The sequence below is a fragment of the Tenrec ecaudatus genome, chromosome 17 (assembly GCF_050624435.1).
Source record: "Tenrec ecaudatus isolate mTenEca1 chromosome 17, mTenEca1.hap1, whole genome shotgun sequence".
NCBI lineage: Eukaryota > Metazoa > Chordata > Mammalia > Afrosoricida > Tenrecidae > Tenrec > Tenrec ecaudatus.
Window position 1 is genome coordinate 48,402,138 of NC_134546.1, and position 22,653 is coordinate 48,424,790.

General features: G+C 40.0%; 1 pseudogene; it reads right to left on the bottom strand.

Moving 5' to 3' along the window:
- Positions 1 to 1,945: 1,945 nt before the first annotated feature.
- Positions 1,946 to 7,961, bottom strand: LOC142430433 (survival of motor neuron-related-splicing factor 30 pseudogene; annotated as a pseudogene).
- Between the last annotated feature and the right edge of the window lie 14,692 nt (positions 7,962 to 22,653).

Below are 22,653 nucleotides of genomic sequence, written 5' to 3' on the forward strand. Positions count from 1 at the left end.
TCACTTTCCATTGTGGTTGTACATATTTACAAGCCAACAGCAGTATATAAGAGTTCCGATCTCCCCACACCATCTCCAGCATGTGTCGCTCTGTGTTGTATTTTTAATGTAATTGGGCTGTGCTTGTGGATGTTAGATAATACCTGACCACTGGTTTGATTTGTATATCCTGGATACCTAGCGAATGAGAGCATTTCCTCATGTGCTTGTAAGTCATGCAGGTGTTATGTTTTGTGAATTGTCAATTCAAGGCCCTTAACTCACCTTTTTTGGGGATTTTTTTATTAAACATTTTATTAGGGGCTCATACAACTCTTATCACAATCCATACATATACATACATTAATTGTATAAAGCACATCCGCACATTCCCTGCCCCAATCATTCTCACCTTTTAAGAGAGTTATTTGTTTTTTCATGTTGTGGTCTTGTAGTGTTCTGTAGATTGTTAGTAATCCATCCTATGTTCACTATGTCATTGAAAGATCTCTTCTCCAACTGTGGCCTCTCATTTAACTCTTTTTGGTGAAATTTTAATGTTCACAATGTTTTTTTATGTTTAATAGGTCTCGGCCATCCATTTTGTCTTCCACAGTGTGTGTTTCCTGTGTTATATCTGGTAGCCTGTGTATGCCCAGCACTAGGGCACTTAGATTTGTCCCAAGTTGGTTGTTGATGATTCTGTAACTTCAGGGTTACATTTAGGTCTATGATGCACCTTGAGTTAGTTTTTCTCCCCCATGAAATGAAAAGCTTTTATTTTCTCCTTCCACCCCAAAACTTATAAGCACTTCTATACAAAGCACAATTTTTCAGTAAAACTGCTTTGTACTTTAGGCTTCAATTTGCTAATTTCTAATGAAAGAACTCCTCAAGGATTTATTGAAGCCTTTATTACATACTTAATATTTTTTCTGTCATAATGCTGTGTTCAGGTTCGTACTGGCCTGGTCTATTTCATTAATACTGACAGCTAGAGAGTTCACTCTTTAGTTAACACACCCCAGAGATTTTAAAAGCATTTTAATAAAAATTAAGCATACAAAACTAAAATTAACACATTCTAAAAATTATCTTCTCCCATTCATAGCTAGGACGTTTTCTATACATATATTTGGCATAAACTCAACTCAAGCTTAACTGTGATGTTCACTGACAACAACAACAACAACAACAGCAACAATAACAAAGCTAACAACTGATTTAGTTAATAAAAATTACAAGCCAAGTGACATTAATGTAATATATGGGAAAATTATGGTCATATTAATGCACAAAAAATACAGTTGAGTTTTAATGAAAACACTTGGTACCCTTGTTCATTAACACTAGTTTTTTCTATTTTGTGTTTTAAAAAATTTTACAAAAATAATATCTACAGAGTATACAGGGTATACACTAACTTTTTGCTTTCCCATATAAACATTACACAACCACTTTTGTAAGTGAAAAATCAACATAGTAAAACAACAAATTTACTAATCTATAGTTAGACTTAATTGGTTAACCACTAGGCTTAAGGTCAGAGCAAGGAAGAAAAGGCAACACCTTTTAGTAGATTGGGGGTTTTACCTGGAAGTTCCAATAAATGCTAAAATATGTACCAATTTCACAGCATCTGAAAAGACCAACATCTGACCTTACAAGATAAGAATCTGCCATTGGTTGAGTGGGGATCTGACATTGGGAAGACCAACAATTCATCTGAATGCTGTGTTTCAGCCATGTCACTTTATTCCACAGCCTTTAAAGGAGTTGTGGTAGTAGTGATGAGAATGTATATGAAGTGCAGTTCTCAATTGCAATTTCTTCATGTTTCCTTGTATTGAAGTCAATGAGGACACTCATGTTCTTCCTTACTCACCTAACAAATAATTTACCTTTAGAGAACTCTAAGGATTGAAAGTAAATGGAAAGCCCTGCAGAGAGGAACTCCAACATATCTTTATTGAGGCATCAAATGCCTGACATTATAAATAGAGGCATTCTGATACTATGTCATTGCTTATCTGCAATCCCCTAAATTCAATTTTGCCAGTTACACCCTCAGGTGAAGCAAAAATACTCTTTACCTGGCCTTTTGTGTTCTTAGAATAGGCTCTGTTGTTGAATTGCTGCCATTTCACCTTCTGGGCCTCTCTTTCCTGGCCAAGTTCTTTTATTTTTTGTGCTGTTTTTCAAAGCTTTATTCTTTTTATAGTCACGGCTGCTGGGCAAGCATTTCTTTGTTTGACATGGGTTTGTTGCCACTGCCCTCTTTTGCTTTCTGTACTTCTTCTACAGGTTTGCGGTTCAACAGGGCAGTCCCTTTAGCATGGCCATTGTCAGCAAAAGGTGACTGCAGGGATGCCCTTGTGTCCTCAGTCTCCGCTTCACGCCACTGTCCGTCTTCACTCCAGGTGCCATGTACCTGTCTCCTACTTTCCAGGAATTGGTTGGCTTGGTAGACACAAAAGTGTTGGAGCTTGTAAGAGTTTCAGAAGGGCGAATTAAATAAAGGTCTTTGGTTAGTTTTATAACTTCTTGTAAATCACCGGTTCTCAACCTGTGGGTTGCAACCCCTTTGGGGGTTGAACGACCCTTTCACAGGGGCCTCCTGATTCATAACAGTAGCAAAATTACAGTTATGAAGTAGCAACAAATATGATTTTATGGTTGGGTGTGGGTCACCACAACATGAGGGACTGTATTAAAGGAATGTGAGAGGTAGGAGATGAGGTCACACATGAAAGGGAAAAGGCTAAGAGAGCACATCCAGGAAGCAGAGAGAACACCAAATAGGTTAGACCCCAGGAGGAAAGCCCATCATATAGCAGTCAAATTATCCTACTTCAAGGAAAGGGATAGAATCTTCTGAGCAGCTAGAGAGAAAAAGAATAATCACCTACAATGGGAAACAGATAGGAATAAGCTCAGGCCTTTCCAAGGAAATCGTGCAGCAAAGAAGAAGATGGAGCAACACATAACACAATTTGAAAGACAAAAACTGTCAACCAAAAATCTTATATCCAATAAAGTTATTCATCAAATTTTAAGGAGAAATCAAAGTATTCTAAAACAAAGTATTTAGACAATTTGTAAACACAAAACCAGCCTTGCAAAAAAATGTTAACAAGATCTCTATAGTCAGAAAATCAACAGCTGTAGCAAACAAACATAAGACCACCATAGTGTGTAACACCACACAGAAATCAACACACCACACAAAAGAACAACACACAAAAGAAGACAGTTCTCGAGGGGCAAGGAAGACATGCGTAAACCTCCTCCCCACAAAAAGAAGAAAAAACCAAGCACAAATAGGAGAGTAACGACCCTACATTTAGAATTAATAACACAGAATATCAATGGCCTAATGCATCAATCAAAAGACAAAAGAGTAGCACACTGGATTAGGAAACAAGAACCAGCAATCTGCTGCCTTCAAGAAACACCTGAAATGCACAGACAAAAACAGACATAGCATCAAAGGATGGCAAAAATTTTACCAAGTCAACGGCAAGCAAAAAGAGGCAGGAGTAGTAATATTAATCTCTGACAAAATAGACTTCAAAGTAAATAGCATAAAGAGAAACAAGAATGGTCACTATATAATGATCAAAGGTTCAGTAGACAAAGGACATATAACCATAATAAACACATATATGCCCCCAAAAAGACCCTCAAAACATATCAACCAGATTAAACTCATCTCAAGAAATGAAAAAAAATAAAGAAATGAAAAGAGAAATCACCAGATTGACAATAACAGTAGGAGACTTAATTACACCATTCTCAAGGAAAGATGGATCAACAGGAAAGAAACTCAATAAAGAAGCTGAAGACTTGAACAGCATAATTAAACAATGCGATCTCCTAGATATTTACAGAGTTCTCAAACAGCAAAAATAAACCCACATTCTTCTCCAATGCACATGACACACTCTAAAATAGACCACATGACAGGTCATACAGCAAGCCTTAGCAAGTTCAAGCACATACAGATCTTTCAAACAATCTCAGACCCAGTGCCATAAACCTGGAAATCAACTATAGACAGAATAAAAACTTTAAGACAAACACATGGAAATACACAACACACTACTGAAAAAAGACTGGTTAGTAGCCTACATAAGAGATAAAATTAGGAGATTCCTAGACACAAACAAGAATGATAACACAATATACCAAAACCTATGGGACACAGCCAAAACAATTATCAGAAGTCAGTGTATAGCAATTAATGCACACATAGAACAATCGGAAAAAATAATTTTCAACATCACCTCCAAAAATTAGAAGATTTTTGGCTGAATTTGTCAGAGCTAAATATATTTCCTAGTAAGATACTAACATAGAAGTCTCTACCAAAAAGCACAATACAGGTGATGTGTAATTTCAATGTGATAAATTAGAGTACCATGTGCAGAAAGACTGGTCCTGGTTGCATTAAATGACTTCTTCCTGGCCCATCCTACCTGTATGCCCTGAGACCTGGCCCAGGCTGGTGTCTCCTTTCCATCATCTGTGCTGTGCCAGAGAGTGTGAACCTATCCAAAACCACAAGAATGCAAAACTAATTAGTAAAGGCCAGTTATCATAAGGGAAAGGAAAGAAAAGAAAAAAGTGAAAAAAATGCCTACATCTAGTTACATTTTCTGCAAAATTCCATTTCACCCTGTGAGTCATGTCAACAGCTATAGAGAAGAAAGCAGAGAAGGAACAGAGGCCAAGACTTACAATGGGCTTACCTAAACATTTAATCGTGACAGAATCTTTTTTATTAAATCATTTTATTAGGGGCTCATACAACTCTTATCACAATCCATACACACATCAATTGTGTAAAGCACATTTGTACATTCATTGCCCTCATCATTCTCAAAACATTTGCTCACCACTTAAGCCCCTGGCTTAAGATGGGTCTCCACTCTGTACTCCCCTCATTCACAATGATATGATTTTTTGTTCTGATGATGCCTGATACCTGATCCCTTAGCCACCTCGTGATCACACAGGCTGGTGTGCTTATTCCATCTAGGCTTTGTTGCTTCTGAGCTAGATGACCACTTGCTTATCTTCAAGCCTTTAAAACCCCAGATGCTATATCTTTTGATAGCCGGACACCATCAGCTTTCCTTGTCACATTTGCTTATGCACCCATTTGTCTTCAGCAATCGTATCAGGGAGATGAGCACACAATGATATGATTTTTGCTCTTTGATGCCTGAAAACTGATCCCTTTGGCACCCCGTGATCACGCAGGCTGGTGCTTATGCACCCGCTTTGTCTTCAGCAATTGTGTCGGGACAGTGAACATCATGGAATGCCAGTTTAATACAACAAAGTATTCTTGCATTGAAGGAGTACTTGGGTGGAGACCCGATGTGTGACAGAATCTTTGCATGGGTTTTTATTTGGTGAGCCCAGGCAGATCTACCTTTACTTGCCAACAAACAGCAATGCTCTTGCCCTTGCTTTGTTTCAGAGAAATCACTTCCACTGAATAACAGACTGTAGGCTTATAACTCAGCACCTCATGGACACTGGGACTCCTTCCATAATTCTCACACTTCCCATATCCCCCAATTCTATTTCTTCTCAAATGATTTTGCCTCTTCTCAAATGGCTCTTCAGACTTATTTTTCCATTCTATTATGCCTGGGATTCTCTTTTTCTATCAAAGTTCTTATTCTCCCATCACCTGCAAGTCTAGTCAGAGTGATGAGCAGGAGCAACATCAGGAGTAAATTTTATTTGGCACCCAGGTTTACAAGGCTAACAGATTGATAACAGAATGAGGTGGCACGTCCTTTTATTAATTGTAATTCTTCTCCTTGGCAACTCTATTTCCATGAAAGTTTGTTGGGTAAGTCACATCAGGAAAATAAATATGCAGAATTCTTTTCTAGCACCAGTCAGTTCATTCTATAAAGAAAAAAGCAACCATTTCACTTTATTTCAGAATCCCATCTAACCTTTACCAGAAAAGTACCAACTAAATTCAGACTATCCCTCCCAAAATTTAGTTCTTATAGCTCTAAAGTGTTGGGCTGTGTTTCACGTTTATTTTGACATAATTTTCTAACCATTCCTAAAAGGTGGTGGAAAACTCCCCCACAATCTTTCGCATTTTAACATGCCAAAATATCTCCCAGGGTCCTTGTTAAAATAGAAACACTGGCTCCCTCAGTGAGGTGAGGTAGAGGGTCACATAGACTTCAGGGGATGCAGCTGCTGTTGTATGAGGACCACACTTTGAGTGTCCAGAGATCAGCTTCTGTTAGAAGTTGGCACAATTCTGTAGTTTCCAAATTTATTCATAGAAATAAAATATCAGTTACATGATTCTTATCCCCAAGTAATGACGATTATCCCTAAAGAATGACAAATGGGATAGCATTCTCCCATCCTAAAGAGGAGACCAGCAGCTCCCTGCTCTACTACATCTAAGGAAGCTTAGTTTGGAGGAGCAGTGATGAATGTTTTTAAATGCAGTTAATTTGTCACTCTGCCTTCAACCTTTTCTCAAGTTAACTCATTTCAAGACCCATCATGGCCTACTAGCAATGCTCCCGAGTCAACATCACTTGCTTTACCTCCTTCCACATGGTACAGCACACCTCTTTTTATGCTCCTCCCAGTCTGCCACTTCACCAGGCCTGTATCTTGATCCCTTCTCCATAATACTTTATTGACCACTGACTTTACCATCTTGCATCAGAGTTTTCTGTTGCTGAATTCTCTGTGGAAAATAGAATTCTAAAAATGGTTCTCAATATTCCTGTTCTCTGCTTTTTAAAATCTAACTCTAATCTAGGGCGGCTGTGAAGAAATGTTGTAAGTGTAACTAAAGTCTCAAGTCAGATGAATTCAAGGTACAGAGATTGTTCTGGAGGGCTTTGTCTAACCAGATGAGTCTGTTAAAAGCAGAGTCTCCCCAGCTGGTATCAGAAGATTAAATTAGATTTAAAGTAGGAAAATAATTTCACATGTTGTTTCTAATTTTAAGATTTCCAGGAATGCAAAGGTCAAGAGCAGTTCCTGCCTTGCAGTCAGCGAAGAAACCCAATCGAACTAAATTCTGCCACCAATTTGAATAAACTGAGAAACGGACTCTTATCAGGAGCAATAAAATTCAGCCCAGCAAGGTCTAGATTTATACTTGTAAGACCCTAAGCAGAGAGCCCATTAAATCTTCTGGACTGCCGAACTATGAGAAAATAAAAGTGCATCGTTTGTTTCCATTTTTATACATCAATGGAAAATGCATACATTCCCAACTTGACAAAGGCTCTGGAGATATTTACTGTGTCCTCCTACCTTCCCTTTATTCCACAGCACAGGTCAGAGCTGAGCCTCTACTCTTCCCTCATCTTCCAACTGGTTCCCTGCTGTATCCCACTGTGTGTGGTAAGGACCAGATTGCTATAGTTTGTTGTGTTTACAGTTAAAAACTTACCACATAGCTAGATGTCCATGTAATCTCCTATCTAGTTCAGAATAAATGAGGCCTAATGAAGAGCTTCAATCTGATAACAGCTCAGTTGCACTCAAGTTAAATGACTCTCATAATTAATATGCTATCAGAAATAAGAATTAAACTGAGTGAGAAAAAAAGCTGAGGGGAAACAATTATCTGGTGCTGAAATCAATGTTTTTCTGTCTATTTTTATGTGGCTGTGCATCACTGTTCATAAAACAAGAAGGCTACGATGCGGATATAGACACCTGTGGAAAAAACAATGTGGTTGGGTTCAGTCCCACTTGATCGGGCTCAATTTCCCTGACCACCAACTCATAACCAAGTTTCCCAAACTGCACATGCTGTGGAAGGCTGCAATGTCCAGGATTGTGGATCTGCAAGCCATGGCGCATCCAGAGAGTTCTTCTTACTGCCCACTCTGTTCCCTGATTCCTCTTACCCTCACTCCTAGCCAATTCCCTTTGCTTTTGGCCCCCTTTTCTGTCCTCCTTTCCATGGTCCTTCACCTAATCCACCTGTTTATGAATAATTCTTAGGTGGTAGGCTATTTTGTCCATCTCTACTTTATGTGATGGTAAAAAGGCACTGGCCCCCTGGAAACAAGTGAGATTGAAGAAACCATCATCAAGTGCCTTAGTTTTCTATGGACAAATGAGATTGTCAGAGGAATATCTTTAATACCCACCTCTGAATAAGGGCCACCTTGAGCAAGTGGTCACTTCCCTTCTTAAGTATCAGTTCATGCACATTTAAATTCGGAGATATGCTCCTATCCACTTCCCTTGAGTGTTTGACAAGGGAATGCAAGGAAGGCAATTAATATATTGTTTTGATGAGCACCGAGTATGTACTGAGAAATTGCAGTTATTTCAACTATTCAAAATATTATGTGAAAATAATGTAACTTTGTCCTGTAAAATATTAAATAAATATTTTTCCAAATCACATTTTTTCGAACTTTTTCTTTCCTTCGAGGCCATTGTGTACAGTCTCAGGTTCAGGTTCAAAATGGGACTTGAGGATTAATCTTACACATTCAGTCATTTTGTGAGTGGGCTTGTGTCACATAGGTAGTTTTAAATCAGCTGAGGTAGAAAAATATATACCATGGTATTTGGGAAATGTTGCAGCGCAGAACTTGATGTTTCTCTTTTCCATTGATCAAGGAACTCTGGTGGTGTCCTTTCTTTCTTTTTTTCTTAAAAAAAATCATTTTATTGGGGCTAATACAACTCTCATCACAATCCACACACACATCAATTGTGTAAAGCACACTTATATATTTGTTGCCCCCATCAGTCTCAAAACTCTCACTTTCCTCTTGGGCTCCTGGAATCAGCTCCTCATTTTCCTTCCTCCCCCCCACTCCCTCATGGCTCCCCTCTTTCCCCTCCCCCATAAACCCTTGATAATTTATAAATTATTATTTTATCATATTTTACACTGCCCGGCATCTCCCTTCATCCACTTTTCTGTCCTTTCTTAAGCATTGAGCTGTTAGTGGGATCCATCGGCCCCACCAAGAAAGAGATGAGAGGCAGTCTGTTTTCTTAACAATTTACAGCTTCAGAAGCTCCATGAACTAGTTCTACTTTGCCCTCTAGGGTCACTATATGAGTCAGAATTGACTGGATGGTTGTGGGTTTCTATAGTGTATTTCTTTGCTGGCACACCGCTGATTTAAGGGCTCACCCTCCTCTCAGAAGGCTGTTAAACATTTGCTGTTGTTGTTGTTTAGTACCAGAGTCAGCTCTGACCTATAGTGACCCTATGCACAAGAGAATGAAACACTGCCTGGTTCCTGCACCCCCCACACAATTGTTCCTGTGCTTGAGCCCATGTTTGCAGCCACTCTCACTCCATCTCTTAGAGGTCTTCCTCTTTTTCAGCATCCTTCCACTTTACCAAGCACGATGTTCTTCTCCAGGGACTGGGGTCTCTCCTGAAAAGGTGTCCCAAGCATATAAGAAGATGCCTTGACATCCTTGCCTTTATGGAGCTCTCTGACCTTTCTCTTCCCATACAGATTGGGTTGCTCTAGGTACTTTCAATATTCATCTCCAGCAACACAATTCAAATGGATCTATTCTTCTATGGTCTTCCTTACTCAAAGTCCAACTTTCATATGCATATGGTGCAGTGGAGAATACCAAGGCTTGGGTCAGGCACATCTTAGTCCTCAAAGTAACATCCATGCTCCTCAATACTCTAAAGAGGTCTTGTGCAGCAGATTTACCTAATGAAATACGTCTTTTGGTCTCTTGACTGCTGGTTCCATGAGCATTAATTATGGATCCAAGCAAGACAAAATCCTTGCCAACTTGGACCTTTTATCTATTTATCATAATGTTATCTATTGGTCCAGTTATGAAGATTCTGCTGTTCCTCACATTGAGTTGTCATCCACACTGAAGGCTACACATCTTGATCTTCATCAGCAAGGGCTTCAAGTCCTCTAACTTTCAGTGAGCAAGGTTGTATCATCTGCATTCAAAGGTTGTTAATAAGTTTTCTTCCCATATTGATGCCATACTCTTCTTTACATAATCCAGCTTCTCTGATGATTGGCTCAGCATGCAGATTGAATAAGTATGGTGAGAGGATACAACCCTGACGCACACCTCTCCTGGTTTTAAACCTTGGAGCATTCCCTTGTTCTGTTCATACAACTGCCTTTTAATCAACACATAAGTTCTGCATAAGCGCATCAAGTGTTCTGGAATCCCCCATTCTTCTCAAGGTTACTCACAGTTTATTATGGTCCACACAACTTTTCATAGTTAATAAAACACAAGTAAACACCTTTCTGGTATTGTCTGCTTTGAACCAAGATCCATCTGACATGAACAATAGTATCACTGTTCCTTCCACATTTTCCTCTGAATCTGGCCTGGACTTCTGACAGTTCCCTGTCAATGTACTGAAGCTTTCTATACTCTCCCTCTCCTGCTCACAGCCCCACTCCTCTCTCTCTCAATGCTCCTTCCATGTCCAGTGGAACCTATCCTCTCTCTCTCCAGTCTTGTTCATTGCCACCGCTATCCTATAGATCTTGGCTTCAGGGTTTCTGTCACTTGGCCGACCCTGATTAGTGTTTTACTTTTAAAACAGCCTTTTATTTGGAATAAGTTGAAGATTTACAGAGCAGCTCACCAGCCTTACACACAAAAGTTCATACACACTGTGTAAACTGATCCAGTGAAACAGCCTCAATATGCTTGCTATTCCACTTTCTTCCTGCATTTCCTACTTCCATTCCTCCTTTGCTAATCCTGTAAACTTTGTAATTGGGTAAATGCTGCCATTTAGCCTTAACTTGGTGATTTTTCTATAACAGTGCTAAATACAGTTCTAAAAGGTGCCAAAGGGCCAGTCTCAGGCCTACCACTTGCCTCCAGTCGGCCTTTACGGCTGACTTCTTTTTTTATGACTTAAGTCATGGTTTGTATTTTTCTCTCACTCTACCCAGGATTTCCCAATGTGATCCCTTCAGAGTAGTTGGTAGAAGTAGCCACTCACTATCTAGTTCTAGTTTCAGGTTGGTGAAGAATAAAGCTTCTATTGTCGGTCCCTTAGTCCATTGGACTCATTAATTTCATGTCTTTCCATTTTCATCACTCTTCTTTCCTCCAGACGGGGAAAATGTTTGCACCTTAGATGTCTGCTCAAGACCTTTTAAGATCTGTTTTGACTCATACAAGTAAGAGGTAGAACCTTTTCTATGTTCTGACACTAGACCTTGGTGTGCTCTGAAACTGTGGTCATGACCCTCCAGGCCCAGTGGCTCAATTCCTCAGAGTTTGGTTATGTATAAAAAGTATTCATAATTTTGCCTCTTGTATTCTCTAAAATATCCATAGACATATTTTCATCAATGGTTAATACATATATACAAATATCCTCTGTGGAAGATAGATGATAGATAAATAAATAGGTAGATAAATAAATAAATAGATAGAGAGATCTTAACAAACCAACCTTACTGCCATTGAGTCAGCGCTGACTCACAGCAACGCTACAGGCAGGCTAGAACTACCTACCTCTGGGAGTTTCTGAGACGGTAACTGTTAAGAGGAACCCCATCTTTTTCCTCACAGAGTAGTTGTTGGTTTCAAATTGCTGACCTTGTAGATTTCAGTCAACGCATAACCATTCCATCGCTGGGGCTCCCTAGGTAGATAGAGAAGATAGATCGATTTGGGAGTATATTTTCATTCTCCCTCCCACACATGTTCAGACCATTAAACATCTACTCATAGATACTACTATTTGTAGGATAATATATATAACAATATTTACCTGTGTTGCTCTTGCAAATCTCCCCCAAACCTTCCCTACCTCCATAATTTCTTTTGACCATCCTCCTTCTTAAGAGTAGATTGCCTTCTTCTTCATCCAAGTTAACACCAGCCTGAGACTGTTCTTCCTTCTGTCTTCTTCCCACCTCTGGTAACCATCAACGTATGTTCCCTTTAGTGTGAAAGCCTCTTAATGACTTATATAACAGTGGTCTCACACAGGATTTGTTGCTGATTAATTTCACAGTTTCATCATGATTCAACCTTTGCATAGTGTTCCATTATTCTTCCACAAATGAGCCTTTAGGTAATTTCTGAACATCTCTTTCTATCTAGGCTCTTATTTTTTTAGGGGACACGTCAAGTATAGAGTTTGCTGTGTCATTGGGTATTTCTATGCCCACATTTTGAGGAATGATATACCATTTTCCACCTGGTTGTACCATTTTGCATTGTAACCAGCAATGAATGAGGATTCTATTCGCACCAACCCTTACCGACATTTGTTGTTTTTTGAATTCTGTTATTAATGCTGAGGTGAGGTGATAGCTCATTTTTGTTTTGATTTGTGTTTTGAATTGATTGTTGATCACAAGCATCTCTTTATATTTTCGTTGGTCACCTGAATGTTGTCTTTGGTGAGGTGGCTGTTACCTTCTCCCTGCCAGTTTTATAATTGCATTCTGTGTATTTTTCTTGTTGAGGTACTGCCATTTCCTATAAATGTTTTAGACTAGTCCCTTATCCTGTAAGCTGTTCCCAAATATTTCTCCCAGTAGTTTGCTTCTCTTTTTATTCTTTAGAGAAAGCTTTTGACACAAAGTATCTACTTGTCAGGAGGTCCCAGTCATCTATTTTGTCTTCTGCTGTGTATGTGTGTTTCATTAGGTGTGGTAAAAATATTTATACCATAGATAAAGTCCCCTAAGTTGATCCCTATTTTTTGTTGATGATCTTAATAGTTCAGAATTTTACATTTAGGTCTTAGATCCATCTTGAGTTTGTTTTTACGTATGGAAGAAAATATGAATCATTTCATTTTTCTGCAGTTGGAAGTCCAGGTTTGACGGTACCATTTGTTAAAGAGATTATCTCTTCCCCATTGCATGATTTTGGCTCTTTGTCAGAGATCAGTTGTCTTGGGGTGGATGGATTAAACTCTGACTTCACAATACTGTCCGTTGATCTATGCTGTTTTGACTACTGTGACGGTGTGGTAGGTATAAAAAGGAGATATTAGATGCCTCCTGCTTTGCTCTTCTTGAGGGATATGCTTATCCAAAGTCTCTCCTTTCCATATGAAATTGACATGGCAGATTTATTGTTACCTTGATGGTACCTGGATGGAGGTAATCTCTCAATTAGGTGGCAGCTTGGTGACACCGCCTTTATGAAAATAACTGGGAGTTTCTCACCCGTAACTTTACTCTGCCTGCTTTCTGGATTTTGTGTCTGCCTCCAGAAATGGCCCTATCTGGGGCAATAAGCATGGGAGGCACCCTGGGAACTGTCAATGCTATGACACATTTCAACCAAACGTGGATTCTTGCAACTCTGCACCCACTGGCCTGGAATTTTCTTACATCTTGCTTCATCTTTCTCTGTCATCAGCCTCCAGCTATGTAAATCTGAGGAAGGCTCTGACTCGCTTCAGACCTACAGACTTGAGTTGGATTGGACTGGGATGCCTTCCTGATATAAAATTATTTTTTGACATAAATTTCTTCCTTATATGGGTGCCACCGACATTTTTCACCCTCTAGACTGTCCAGCCTAACCCAATTGGTGATAACGGTTTTCCATCTCAAAAAACGATGCTGCAATCTGTATCAAAATTTCATTAAATCTTGAGCTCACTTTGGGAAGTATTGACTTTTTGACAATGCTAAGTGTTTATATCGATAAGCATGGTATGTTCTTCCATTCATGTAGGTCGCTTTTGGTTTCTTTATAGTAGTACTCTTTGTACATTCCACCCTCCCCAGCCAGGTAAAATTATTTGTTTTGTTTTTCTGGTTAAATTTATTCCCGTGGCGAAGAAAGCTGATTGTGCCAGACTATCAAAAAGTATAGCGTCTGGGGTCTTACAGGCTTGAAGGTAAACAAGCAGCCATCTAGCTCAGAAGCAACAAAGCCCACATGGAAGAAGCACACCAGCCTGTGTGATCACGAGGTGTCGAAGGGATCAGGTATAAGGCATCATCAGAACAAAAAAATCTTACCATAGTGAATGAGGCGGGGGAGTGTAGAGTGGAGACCCAACGCCCATTTGTCAGCCAATGGAGATCCCCTTGCAGATGGGTGTAGGGGAGGAGACAAGCCAGCCAAGGTGTGATGTAGCACTGATGAAAAATACAACTTTCCTCTAGTTCCTCAATGCTTCCTCCACCCCCCCCCCCACCCATCCCCACCACTATCATGATCCGAATTGGACCTTGCAAGTCTGGCTAGACCAGAGGATGGACACTGGTACAGATAGGAACTGGAAACACAGGGAATCCAGGGCGGATGATCCCTTCAGGACCAGTGGTGTGAGTGGCGACACTGGGAGGGTAGAGGGAGAGTGGGTTGGAGAGAGGGAACTGATTACAAGAATCTACATGTGACCTCCTCCCTGGGGGATGGACAACAGAAAAGTGGGTGAAGGGAGATGTCGGATAGAACAAGATATGACAAAATAATAATTTATAAACTATCAAGGGCACATGAGGGAGGGGAGAGTGGGGAGGTAGGGGGAAAATGAGGACCTGATGCCAGGGGATTAAGTGGAGAGCAAATCTTTTGAGAATGATGAGAGCAATAAATGTACAGATGTGCTTTACACATTGATGTATGTATGGATCGTGATAAGTGTTGTATGAGCCCCTAATAAAATTATTTAAAAAATTTATTCTCAAGTATTTCATCTTTTAGGTGGCCATTTTAAATGGTATTATTTTCCTGATTTCTTTTTCTGGGTTCTCTTTTTTTGTATAAAAGAATACAGCAATTTTTGTATGTTGATTTTGTGTCCTGCCAATTTTCTGAATCTCATATTCCAATAATTTCATTGCCAAGTCTGTGACATTTTAAATGTACAGGCTCACATGATCTGCAAATAAAGAAATTTTTTTTCTTCTTTGCCAATTTAGATGCCTTTAGTTTCCCTTTTCTGTAGAATGTTTCTGGCTAAGACTTCAGCACAATACTGAATATGAGTGGTACTAAATGACAAGCTTATTACCTGGTCCCCATTCAACGAGTAATGTTTTCAGTTATTCACCACTGACAGTAATGTTGGAGGTTGGCTTTGTAGATATGCCTTTTATTTGTATTTTTATTCTGTTGAGTGTTTTTATTTTTTCCAGGAATGGATGTTGATTTTATCAAATGCATTTCATAAGCACAAATGCAAAACAGACAAGGTGAAACCTCCATAAAACCCCTGGTCTTGTAGGAGGTGGTGGTCTAGTGTGGTTGAAATCTATGAACTATTCCTCTGTACCTTGTGGGTCAGCCCAGGGGACCCCCCTACTTCCCAAGACCTCACGTTTGCCCTTATTTTGGTAATGCCTTTCCTGGGTTTTTACCCACTATCTCCTCTAGTAGGTGGGCACCAGCCAGTACAGGGCCCTGGGCCACCTCATCTAAATACAACAGTTAACAACCACCCATTGTTAGCTTACTGGCTTGCATCTTTGATTATCTTCATTCCTATTAATACTCTGGTCATGAACCCAAATGGGCATAGAGGTGTGCTCACTGCAGATTGTGGGCGGCAGCCATACTGAATGAGGGCAACTTTATGTGTACCAAAGAAACTCCTGCTTCCTAAAACACAGCAGGAAGGCTCGCAGGATTTTATATTTTTCATTGTCCTCAACATCAACCCTGCAGGGTCCTGTGTGGGTGCCTAGGAATCAGCTCTAGAGACATCCCCACAGTATCCAATTCACACACTGTCCTAGGCAACACAGATTTCCTAGTTTTAAAGTCCTAATTCAGAAGCATATTTCAAAAATAAATATGGTACTTCCTCTGGGTCAGATCAGTGTTTCACTTTTTAACAAAAGGCAGACAACTAATAAGCTTTCCTTGTTGCCACTAACCATCGTACTGATCACTATCTGTGCCAAGAGTAACAATGACTCTATCTCATTTTACCTCAATGAGGAAGCTCAGGATAGGCCCAGTCACTACATGCAATTTTTGATTTATGGTTCTCAACTCAACTCACATCTATCCTTATTTCCTTCTCTCTTTAAAAGTGTTGGGAAGCATGCCCAATTAGGTCTGTGACTTACCATGGCACTATAAAGCACAATTCCGTATCTTAGTTGGCTTTTCTTCATTTTTCTGGATGTCCTCTTTATAATTCAGGATTTCATCCAGGAATATATTTATTTGTCATATTTCTTCCGGTTCCTCTTGGCTGTGACAGTTCTCAGGCTTACCTTGTTTTTGGTGACTGAGAATGTTGAGGAGTACTCGTATTGTGTAGGATGCTTCTCGGTTTGAGTTTTTCTTATTTTCTTATTTTTCTCATAGCTATGGGAAACAAGACCACTGAGGTAAAATTTCATTTTCATCACCTTATATCAAAGACTACATCCCATTAATATGGTTTCTCTCTGGGGAATTATGCTTGACCGCTACTTAAGGTAGGCCACTGCCTGTCTGTCAGGTTTCTCCACTGTTAAGTCACCCTCCCAATGCGTATTCATACTTAGGGACAGGGATTTTACTTCACCTCTCCAAAGGAAAAGGCTTTCCTTATATAGTATTTTAAATTCACAGAAATCAGGAGCTTGGGTGGTTTAGTGGGTTACTGAAGGGTCAGCAGTTTGAAACCACCATGGGAGAAAGGGGAGGCTTTCTACTCCTATAAAGAGTTACAGTCTCAAACCCCTGGAAGCAGTTCTCTCCTGTCCTGTACAGTCACCGTGACTCAGCATCAGCTTGATGACAGTGCAATGCACAGGAAATTTGTCTATTCTTCCCCATTTATTTATACATCCAATCATAACATGGAACTATAACTATTATTGACAATTTTTGAAAATATTCCAGTTCTGGCCAATGGCTCTTTAAAAACCCCAAATTGTAAAAATATCGTTTTATTGTGAGCTTGTACAGCTCTTATCACAATCCATACATACATATATTGTGTCAAGCATGTTTGTACATATGTTTTCATCATCATTTTCAAAACATTTTCGCTCTACTTGAACCCTTGGTATCAACTCCTCATTTTCCCCCTCCCCTCCCCACCCTCTCTCCCTCCCTTATGAACCCTTGATAATTTAGAAATTATTATTTTTTCATGTCTTACACTGACTGATGTCTCCTTCCACCCACTTTTCTATTGTCCATCCCCCCTAGGAGGGGGTAATATAGAGATCATTGTGTCCGGTTCCCCTGTTCTCCCCCCACCTTCCCCTAACCCTCCTGGTATCACTACTCTCATTATTGGTCCTGAGGGGTTTATCTGTCCTGGATTCCTTGTGTTTGCAGTTCTTATCTGTACCAGTGTACATGCTCTGGTCTAGCCTGATTTGTAAGGTAGAATTGAGTCATGATAGTGGGCGGGAGAAAGCATTAAAGAACTAGAGGAAAGTTGTATGTTTTATCAGTGCTATACTACACCCACACTGGCTTGTTTCTTTCTCATGATCCTTCTGTAAGGGGATGTCCAATTGTCTACAGATGGGCTTCGGGTCCCCACTCCACACTTCCCCTCATTCACATTGATATAATTTTTTATTTGGGTTCTTTGATACCTGATCCCATTGATACCTCATGATCACACAGGCTGTAGATTTTGTTGCTTCTCAGCTAGATGACAAGTCATTAAAACCTGAGAGCCTTTATTTTTTGATAGCCAGGCACCATCAGCTTTCTTCTCTACATTTGCTTATGCATTCATTTTGTCTTCAGATATCCTATTGGGAAGGTGAGCATCACGGAATGCCAAGTTATTAGAACAAAGTGTTGTTGTGTTGAGGAAGTACTTGAGAAGAGGTCCAATGTCTGTCTGCTACCTTAAAACTTAACATAAAATATATACCTAGATTTCTATCTATCTATCTATCTATCTATCTATCTATCTATCTATCTATCTATCTATCTATGCCTGTAATTAGACCTCTATAAATGTCCTTTGCCTCCTAGTTCTTTCCTCCATTTCCTTTTACTTTTCTCTTGTCTCACTATCATGTTCGGCCTTCATTCGGGCTTTAGAAATTCCTCTTGGCTACATTGCCCTTGATCAAGCCCCACTGGACATCCTATACCCTCCTAGCCATTGATTTCAGATCACTTGTTGTTCCCTTTTTCCTAGGTTTGTTATAACCCCCTTTCATTCCCCCACTTCCCCCTCTCCCGTGTCCCCCCAGAACCATTGGTCCTGTTGTTTTCTCCTCTGGATTGTTTACCCTGCCTATCTTATCTAGCTAGACATGCAGAGACAATCATAAGTACAAAAACAAGACAGAGCAGCACAATGCAACAAAAGAAAGCAAAACCAAAAACAACAAAAACCAATGACCAAAAAAAGGAAAGCCTATAAATAGTTCTAGGTCTGTTTGTTGACTTTTAGGAGCGTTTTCAGGTTGAGTTTGATGGTGTGCCACACCCTGGTTACAGAGTCTATTTTTGGCATTCCCTGGGAACTTTATTGCTTTGCTCCCCTTCCTGCTGTGTTGCACACCATTAGCGTTTCACCCCAAACCCAGAATTGTTTAAAGCCCTCTTTGCCTTCTGGTTCAAGACTCGTCTTGTATATTATCTGCGTAGGACTTGAAGTACGCATTTCTCCTAGTGTCATTGTATGCTCAGTATCTGGAATAGACTTGCTAAATATGAGACTATGTTCTTCATCGAGAATCACTTCAAATTCATCCCTTTAGCTATGATAGACTGTTAGGCACATCCTGACTTTACAGCTCACAATGATTGTACAAATATTGACAGTACCAACATTTCTTAGAATGGTTTCTGGCTTGTCTGTACTAGGACATCTGGTTGAATTTCATCCAACATTCATGAGGTTTGTGGGTAGGAGAAAGTAGGAGAAGAAACATACTAACTATATCTCTTTATTAAAGTTCATTGAAACATCATACTGAGAATAATTTTCCCTGTCATTTATCATTGGCATCCTTGTATTTTCAATTCAATAAATTTATTTCAAAATTACTAATTGAGCATCTTCTATGTGCAGGTACACAATGAGGTTGGTACAAAGTGGACCGACCTGTTTTCTTAAGTGATTGTTGCTGATTCTGGAAAGCCTTGCAGGAAAGGGCCAGCTCCAGGATTTTGTTTGGCTTGATAATCTCTTCTCTGAGCAGACAAGGGTTCCAGTTTACGTGAAAAAAAATCTCAAGTTTATTAATTGTAACCTTCTATACAGCAGCCTTGGTTGTATAGGGTTCACAGGGGCTGCTAACTGCAAGGTCAGCAGTTTGAAACCACCAGAAGCTCCTTGGGAGAAAGACAACAATTTGTACTGCTGTAAAGAGTTACAGTCTCAGAGTTTGACAGGAGTATTTCTACCTTGCCCTATAGGGTCACTGTGGGTTGGCATGGACTCGGTAAGGGTGAATTTTTTGGAACTTTGTACACTACCACTGTTCCATTAAAATTTTTATTGTTTATTTAGTTTAGTTTTTAAAATTATATTTAATTCAGTCACTGTTTGCCTTGTTTTCACATTTAAATATATCTGATGTGTTATTAGCTGCATACTCAAATGTGCCATTCTGTTGTGTGTGAACCTGCTAAAGTAATATTCTAAATTTTTAAATTTCATGCCAGACATGACAGCTTTGATGGGAAGCACGTGATTAGCATGGCATTAAAAGAGAGAACTCTGAATGCCATGAAAAGAATGTCACCACTTCCAGTAACAGCTGAGAGCAATTAGGTAGGGCACAGTTTTATTCCGGATTTAAGAATAAATACTTTGATTTTTAGAATTAAGCCTGATATATTTTGGTTACTAAAAATGTAACAAACAAGGGATTCTCAGTCAGTGAGAACAGCTTCTAGAAGGACGGCAACAATTCTTGGGCCTGCATACTATACTAACTTTAGGGCCACCATTGCTGTCAAGCTTCTTCCACATCTCTGCAGGTAGCCTGAGACCAGGTGGGTCCTCTTGTAGTGCCACTTATGCAATAATAATAATTTTTTTCTATATTTTATCTATCTAACCAAGGGGCTTTACCAAGAAGGTGATTCCTAGCTAACATTAGAAGGAATCTCAAAGAAGGAAAATGGCACAAGAGCACTGGTCTGATTCCTTGGCCACATCAGCCACTTTGAGGTGGGTTGCTGCAAGAGATTGAAACGGTCTGAAGGAAATGGCCCTCCTATGGCTGAAGAAATGGAGGCAACAGAGCACAGCATCTTCCTCTTCACTCGACTTTGGATGAGGAGACCACATCAAAGCCACTGCCCTGTAGCGAAAGCCCTCCTGGAACAGTAGAATCAAAAACGCTCCTTTGAATTCCTCTTGGTGGTATACAGGGGACAGTTACGACTCGTAAGCTCCCCCTAGGGGCCAAGATGGGTAACAATCCTCGTAGTTCAGGGCGGGGCATTGCTCCAATAAAGGTTTCAGATTCAAACAACTGCTAAAAATGGCTGTTGGATACTGGGAATCCAAAAATGTAGCAAGTAAAGATCAGGCAGGCACCTAGTTGCTTATACTTTCATCCATGCTGACTAACCAGTGCTTTGTCAGTTGGTTAATGTTTGTATCATGCCAAGGGTTAAGTAGCTTGTCTTATCATTGCTTATTGTGGTGCAAGCAATGGACTTGCTTGGCTAGTATCGGAAAGGTTGGAAGTTTGAGTCCACCCAGAGGCACTTTGGAAGAAAGGCCTGGTGCTGAATTTCTGAAAACTCAGCCATTGAGAATCATATGAAGTAAACATCTACTCTGACACACATGAGGCCCCCATTGAGTTGGAATGGTTCAACAGCAACTATTCATAAAGATGAGTGGAGTCGGAGGTCATGGAGTGAAAGGCAGTATGGGATGGCAATTAGCTGTTAGTTACCAAACCGGTCCCCACTAGAGGTGGTGTTAACCAAAAACTTGGTGATCAACTTCTGAAAAATCAGTCTATTGAAAACATTATTGAGCAGTCATACCTTGACACACATGAAGTATCCATGAGTCAAAGGTGACTTGACATAAAGCCAAGAGATTACAGAATGTTCTGTTTTTTTGAAGATCTAAGAATGGCAGTAAGCCTCTTAGAAAGCATGGCTCACTTAAAGGGACGGTACCTAACATTCGGCACAGGAAGACCGATGGAATCCGTATGCCAGAACCCAGCTGATTTTAAAGGTAGGTTTATTAGCTTCCTGCAGCTTTCACCACACATGCCCCCACACGTGACATCTAGACATAACAGCAATTTATTCTCTCATTGTTAAAGAGGCCAAACGCTGAAAACCAAGAAGTCTTCAAGATTGATTTCTTCTGGAAGCTCTGAAAGGAAAACTGTCTTCTGCCTCTCGCCTAGTTTCTGTTGTCTCACAGTACTTCTTGTCATAGTTTGGCTTGTTAATACTAATCCACATGACTTTAATCTCTTTATTTCCTCTCTGTAATGACATGGTCTTCTTTGTGTTTCTAGCCTACACTAAATCCGGGATGATTTCATGTTGGGATCCTTAACTAATTATATCGGCCCAATCCTTCACTCTCCTCATACTTGTTGGGATGTTTGAGCCCATTGCTGCAGCCACTGTGCCAGTTCGTCTCCCTGAGGGGTTTCCGCTCTTTCACTGACCCTACTTGCATCTGCAAGGACTCCATAACAAAATAAGGTTATACATGAATTTTGGAGAGACCCTATTCAGTCCAACCCAATGAAAGAAATTCAGCATCAATAGTTAGAAAAAGATAAAAACTCAATGATAACAAAAACAAAAAAAACCCATAGTTTGATAAGGTAGAAATAAAAATAAGGATGGAGAGTGGTGGGATGTCTGACCTCTGCCTTATGACTATTGGACTCTGGATGCTGTGGGATACATTCTCCTGCTTTATGTAGGCAGCAGAGATCAAATATGGTCTCCAGAGGTTTTACTCAGTTGCTATGGAAGCAGGATCTCCTAAATTAGCTCCAAATTCTTGTGAGCGAAAGAAGAAACGGGCATGGCAAGTTAAATTTTGATTTGTACATTGTGTTAGGCTGTGTAAAGAAACCCCAAATCTTCCCAACCTGATCAGCAGGCCACATCATGATAAATGGAGGAAAGATTGAAATTGTCGAGGATTTCGTCTTTCTTGGATCCACAATCAATGCTCATGGAAGCAGCAGCCAAGAGATCAAATTACCCATTCCATTTGGGTAAATCTCTGCATGAGACTTCTTTAAAGTGTTGAAAAGCAAGGAGACTATTTTGAGGCTGGAGGTGGAGCTGATCCAAACGATGAATTTTCAATTGCTTTATATGCTTATGAAGATTAGACATTAGATCTATGAAGCATCAATCCGTTTGAATTATGGTGCTGGTGAAAAATATTGAAAGTCTATGGACTGCCAAAATAATAAGCAGATTTCTCTTGGGAGAAGTATAGGCAGAATGTTTCTTAGAGGCAAGGATGTTGAGACTTTGTCTCAGGCACTTTAGACACATTGTTAGGAGAGACAAATCCCTGGAGAAGGACATCATTCTTGGTGAAGTGGAGGGCCAGCGAAAAAGAGGAGAGCCCAAGGACGTATTGACTCATGGCCACCGCATAGGAACAATTGTAAGAATGGTTCGTGATGGGGCACTGTTTCCTTCTGTTGTGCACGGAGTCATTTCAGGTCAGAAATCTTTTGATGGCACCTAACACCAACACCCCACCCGACCCCGAAGCCTTTGTAACCTAGTCGGTTAAGT